Source organism: Rhinatrema bivittatum, chromosome 4, assembly GCF_901001135.1.
Source record: "Rhinatrema bivittatum chromosome 4, aRhiBiv1.1, whole genome shotgun sequence".
NCBI classification, from domain to species: Eukaryota; Metazoa; Chordata; class Amphibia; order Gymnophiona; family Rhinatrematidae; genus Rhinatrema; species Rhinatrema bivittatum.
Genome location: NC_042618.1, coordinates 469935288 through 469941287, shown reverse-complemented (window position 1 = coordinate 469941287; position 6000 = coordinate 469935288). Strand labels below are relative to the sequence as shown.

The window sequence follows — 6000 nt, the reverse complement described above, 5'->3', positions numbered from 1 at the left end:
GCGCGTCCCTAGCGCCTCTTTTTGGACAGGAGCGGCGGCTGTCAGCGGGTTTTGACAGCCAACGCTCAATTTTGCCGGCGTCGGTTTTCGAGCCCGCTGACAGCCACGGGCTCGGAAACCGGACGCCAGCAAAATTGCGCTTCCGGTTTTCGGCCTGACAGCCGCCGGCCCATTTTAAATTTTTTCTTCTTTTTTTTTTTTTAACTTTCGGGACCTCTGACTTAATATCGCCATGATATTAAGTCGGAGGTGCACAGAAAAGCAGATTTGGGCAAGGTTCTCTCAACCTAGCTTGATGTTACCCAGGTAGAGAGTCCATCAAGCTAGGTTGAGAGAACCTTGCCCAAATCTCATCTTGCAGTGAGTTTCCTCACTCCGAAGGCCAGCAAATCTTCACAAGAGACCACTGTTCTGTTCGTAGGTGTCACGTAGAATGTCAAAGTGGCCCCTAACCCCCTACACACTTACCTAATCCCCACCTCGAGTTACTAGGTGGGCCTACCATAGGGATACAAATACCTGCCTATGGGCCATGATATTATGGCCAGGTGCACTCACTCTCTCTCTCTCTGAGGCTCTGAAGCTGTCAATTCAGCTGAAATTGGACTTATGGAAGACATCACAAATGGCAATGAAATGTTACTGCACGGTCACGGCAGCTATCGCACCCTTAACTCCTCCTATTTTTGGAATTTGCATCGCACCATACGATATGGTGCGATCGCATGCGGTAAACACGTTTTCACATGCGTTAAAGGCCTATCGCATGCGTTAACGGGGCTTTACGCATGCGATAAGCCCTTAACGCATGCGAAAACGCCTTACCGCATTTTGATAAATGACCCCCTTAGTTGGATAAGTGTGCGCAAATGATATACATGCATATCTTTACTTCCAATTTTAAATGGATACATGGATAAATTTTACACGTGTAATTTAGACACATTTACCCCCCCTAAACTGGCTTTTAAATGCGTACATTAGTGGATTTTCTAGCATTCACGAGACAATGAAATAATCGGTTTTACTAAATAGTCTACCAGTTCACTCAGTCCATCTGCAGCTCATGAAGACCCTCCTGGTTCTTCAGCCTGAAGTCCTCCCATTTCACCCAGACCTCCTACCCGGTCATTTTTACTTTTAAGATGTTTACAATCACTTGTTCCTGATAATGAGCAGAAGTAAATATACACGAGTATGGTGCCACATTTACATGTGTGGTTTGCTTATAAAATAGCATCTTTCTTGTGGAAACGTCCCTTTTTTACACTGATTTATGGGCGTTTGTTGATGTTTCTAACATAGCATATACTCTCATCTATGCTACCTTAACACGCGCAAGTGTTGCCAATTCACACTTTAAAGTCCTTGGGCCACGGAGGCTGCAAACAATCCGAAGTAATGACGGGATCAGTAAGCTTATTTGATCAAAACTGGGCACTCCTGTAAGTTCAGATCAGGCTTGTTGGGTTTTTAGATTTGCCAAACAGGAAGAACTTTCAAAAGCTTTAACTAATTCGCCACCTCAGCAATTAAAGAAAATATGCTTAAAAAGGCAAAGGTCTTACTAATTGTAACTGGCAACTAAATTATTAAAAAAAAAATTCCTACTACAGCTGCTCCAAATTGAGGAGCTCATTTGAGAAATTACTTCCCCTTATGTTGCAAAGTTACTGTGCAAACTACTCAAACCTCCTCTCCGGACGCATGGAAATGTCACGCATTGGGAACATGATGAGCAGACAGCAGCCTCCAAGCCGCCACCGCCTCACCGCATGAACTCTCCCCCCACCCCACCTTCGGCCTGTGGCACGAGGTAAACGCGCCGCACGTGGTCACCACCCGCCCTCTCTCCGCATCAGGGAGCCACACGACCGTCTCCGGATGTCCTCGTGCTAGCGAGCAGCAGCAGCGCGCGCACGGGCGGAGCCGATTGGCGCACGCGCGCTCCCGGCCTCGCGCTGTTTAGGGAGGGACAGGTCACAGCTGCGGGAGCGAGGCTGGCGGCGTGACGTCACGGCGAAAACTCTCCACGGGAACCTCACCCCAGCGGCTCTCGGTGCTCCCGGGCTGCGGGCGGGAAGGGACTCGCGGGCGCCGGCGGAGGAGGAGCCGCAGAGCGGGGCTCACAGAGTGAGTTGCCGGGCGTCGGTTGGCTGCTAGTACTTTTTTTTTTTTTTTTGTCGGAGGGGTGGCGCCGAGTCAGGCCCGGGCCGGAGTGGGGGAACCGGGGCCTGCCGGCGGTCGCGGGTGGGGGTGAGGCCGGGACGCGCTCGCGGAGTAGCGGCGGCAGAGGAGGACGCGCTCTGCCGAAGAGATTCGGTACTCCTGAAATATGGCGGAACCGGAGGCCGGCGGCAGCAGCGGCTCCCTCCCTCTCCCCTGCGGTGTTCGCCGTCCAGGAGGTTCAGCCGCTTGTCGCCTGCCGAGGGGGGTGGGGAGGGTGCGCTCTGTCGTTTCCTCGGAGCGCGAGGGCGCCCGGCTCCCCAGCGCCTCCCTCTCTTCCGCCGGGAGCCTCAGCTGAAGTTAGAGCGGAAATACAAAACTTGTCCCGTGCGGCTGCTGGCGTGGAGCCGCTGCCGCCGCCGCCGCCTCCTTTCCCTTCTGTCACATTCGGCTGCCCCGTGGAATACACGGAAAAGGGGGAAGCTGCGGTAAACTGAGATCTAGGAGCAGGAATTGCTGTCGAAATTGCTTGGAACCCCCGCCTTGGTTAAGGCTTTAGGGCAAGCAGCTCCTGCCTCTCACCCAGCGTCAGGGGAACCTTTTAGCGGACAGGGAAAAAAGGGCCAAAAGCTTTGCTTTCCCTTTAAAAAAAAATCATTTTTAAAGCTTGATCGGGTTTACACTTGTATTTTCTCCCTTAACGTGTCTTTTCTTTTCCGTTTAAGTGCAATTTATAATTATGTAAGACGTTTTATATACTTTTTGAACAAAGGTTTTCTGTTGCACACTGACACAAGTAAACTCGCATTATGTTAAAGTAACAGTCCTACGTTTTTAATGCAATAGTCTTAATTTTCGGTCCACTTTTGTTTTAAAATGCTATAAACGTTTTAAATGTAAAATGCAATTATACACTGATTTATATGTTAAACATTCTTGGGTATGTGCACTGACTTTTGTATAAATTGAGAATTGCATGATTTTCAATGAAAACAAGTAGGGTAAGGTGAATGCCTCAACCACAAGCATTGATTTTATTTTCAATGAAAACAAGTTCTATCCGTTCTGTGTTGCGTTGTTGCTTGAGTTAGTTCCTAGTGGGGATTAACTAGATTATGAATGTCTCTATTAATATATTGGCTATTAAATCGCCTCTGTCATGTACACTCTAACAAGAAGCAAACGATTGTCAGTCTTCTAGAGCAGTAATTTCAGGACAGGACAGGCCAGGAAAGATATGGCCCTAGGTATTCTGATTCTCAGCAAAACATTTAATAACCCAGAGCGGACGTCCTGGGTATCCAAAATATTTGCTGCCTTGGATACTTTAAGATGGCATTCTGAATCTCAGCAATCATTTTCTGAGTGCCCTTGCTCTTGTCCAGGGTTAGAGTTTAGAATACCTTTCAGAATCCCCAGTGTATGACTGTACACATGTTAATGAATGGTTGTGCATACAGCTTTCTTCTTGATTTCATAGGGAATTTAGCTCACAGTCACACAGACTGACCAAAATTTGCACTTCTGTAATATATAATTTAAAACAGCCATAATACCTGAAGGCTGGAGTATGGCCAACGTAACATGGATTTTTTTAGAAAGGGCTCTGGGGTTATCCAGAAAGCTATACACCAGTGAACTTGATATATGTTGGGCAAAACAAAATTACTGGCCGTATAGATACACTTGGCTTCCTGGGGAAAGAGTCAACATAAGTTTTAGCAAATAGAGAAACCAGTCTGTATGGTCTTTCTGCTGTCATATCTAGTCTGCCTGTAAAGAGAAGTCTTGTCTTAAAAATCTAATAGATTTTTCTAAAGGTGTAAATAAGGTGAGCTTTTTGGTGTACTGTTTGGATTTTCAGAAGGCATTTGACTCAGGAAATTAGTCATGGGATAGGAGGCAGTATTCTACTGTGGGATTGGTAACTGGTTCAAAGACCAAAAATAGAGGGTTAGGGTTAAATGAAGTGCCATTAGTTATGTATGAAAGGGATATGTATGAGGCAGATGGAAACAGTGGTGGATTGTGAGGAATTGTAAAAGGATCTTCTACGACTGGACTTCTGAATGGCAGATTAAATTTAATGTGGGAATGTTCAAAATGTTGCGCATAGGAAAAAATAATCCTAATTACAGGTATACAGTGCAAGGTTTGGTATAAGGCATCACTATCCAGGAAAAGGACCTCAAAGTTTTTTTTGGACAATACTCTGACATCCTCTGCTTGATATGCAGCTGTGGTGAGAGAAAAATCAAACAATCAGGCCGATACAATAAAGCGCAGCCGCGGTTACCCTGTTTCTAACCCGCTTTCTACCCACAATTTGGCCATGTAAGTCTAACCTGCGATTCACTATCCATTTTTACCAATCTTTACCACTTCTTTAAATCGATACATCCCTTTCCGCCCGCGGCATGTATATGATAGGTAAATGATCGGATTAGCTATTCCCTCCCATACAGTAATGTGCAGCCCGATTATCGCCTCTTTTAACTAACTGTTTTTGCCGCGTCTTTAACCCGCTAATTTACTGCCGACCCCTGGCTTTAGAGGATTGTGACAGCAAATAGGCAGGCTCCGGTCAAATAAGTGGGTGGGTTGGAGCAAGCAAGTAACATGGTGTGGCCTGGTTCTCCTACGCTCGGGCATCGGGGATTGCCAGTCCTCTCTCTCTCTCTCTCTCTCTCTCTCTCTCTGTCTCTCTCTCTCTCTCTCTTGTTAAAGCAAATAGAAATTGTAACAAAAGTAAACTTACTGCATGCTTCCAGCAGCCCCAGTCCTCTCCTCCCAAGGCGCCACTGCGGCGCCGGCTGCCTCCCGGGGGCAGCCGGCAGCGAAAGTGGCTACTAGCAGCCCCGCCGGCAAAGGTGCATGAACGCACACCGTGACCTCGGACGTCCATACGGGCGCTCAGGTCACGGCGTGCGCTCATGTGCCTTCGCTGCTTGAGCGCCCAAAATTGGACGTTCGTTCATGCACCTTCGGCGGGGCTGCTGGAAGCCGCTTTCCGCCGCCGGCTGCCCCGGGAGGCAGGGGAGCCGCAGTGGCGTCCTCGGGAGAAGGGGAGAGAGGACTGGGGCTGCTGGAAGCATGCAGTAAGTTTACTTTTGTTACAATTTCTATTTGCTTAATAACATGTCGAGTCGATTTTTGCCTTCTTCGAGAGGGGGGGAAAGAGGACTGGCAATCCTTGATGCCCGAGCATAGGAGAACCATCCACTTCCTGGTTCCTGTCATTTCAAATGTCATTTGAAATGACAGGTACCAGCGCACCCAGGATGCTGTATAGCGCTCTATACAGTAAATGGATTGCACTTCATGGATGCGGCTTGCATTTGCATGCCATTTAAATACTGTATCGAGCAGTATGTGATCCGAACTGTGTGCGCGGCAAACGAGCGGGCGCCTGGCACTGCAGCACTTTTTTTTTCTTACGTGCCCTTTCTGTATCGGCCCTAATGTTAGGAATGATCCAAAAAGGAATGGAGAACAAAATGGTAATATATTGTGCACCGTTCTGATGACTTGGTGGGGAAGGGGGGAGATATGGTAGAGGTTTAAAAATATTGAGTGGGCTAGAATAGATAATACTAAATCAAGGGGGGACATGCTATGAAACAGATTTAAAACAGAAATTACTTTTTCACACTGTATACAATCAAGCTATGGAATCTGTTGCCAAAGGACATGGTCGTGGCATTTAGCATAGGATTTAAATGACATTTAGATGGGTTCCTGGAGGAAAAGTGTAAAACTTTATTAGCCAGGTAGATTAAGGAATGTCATGGCTGGAAGTAACAAGGAATGGATCAACGTTTTGGGATCTGCTGG

General features: G+C 47.3%; 1 protein-coding gene across 2 annotated transcripts in view; it reads left to right on the top strand.

Moving 5' to 3' along the window:
* The first annotated feature begins 1721 nt into the window (after window positions 1-1721).
* Window positions 1722-6000, top strand: part of RAP1B (RAP1B, member of RAS oncogene family) — a 190346-nt gene continuing 186067 nt past the window's right edge. Inside the window, exon 1 of one of the 2 annotated variants that reach the window (XM_029597232.1) lies at window positions 1722-1816. The gene's annotated coding sequence lies outside the window, so the exon portion shown is untranslated. Of the gene's footprint in view, window positions 1817-1976; window positions 2134-6000 lie in introns of those variants that run through there. The other variant, XM_029597231.1, reaches the window with a different exon arrangement.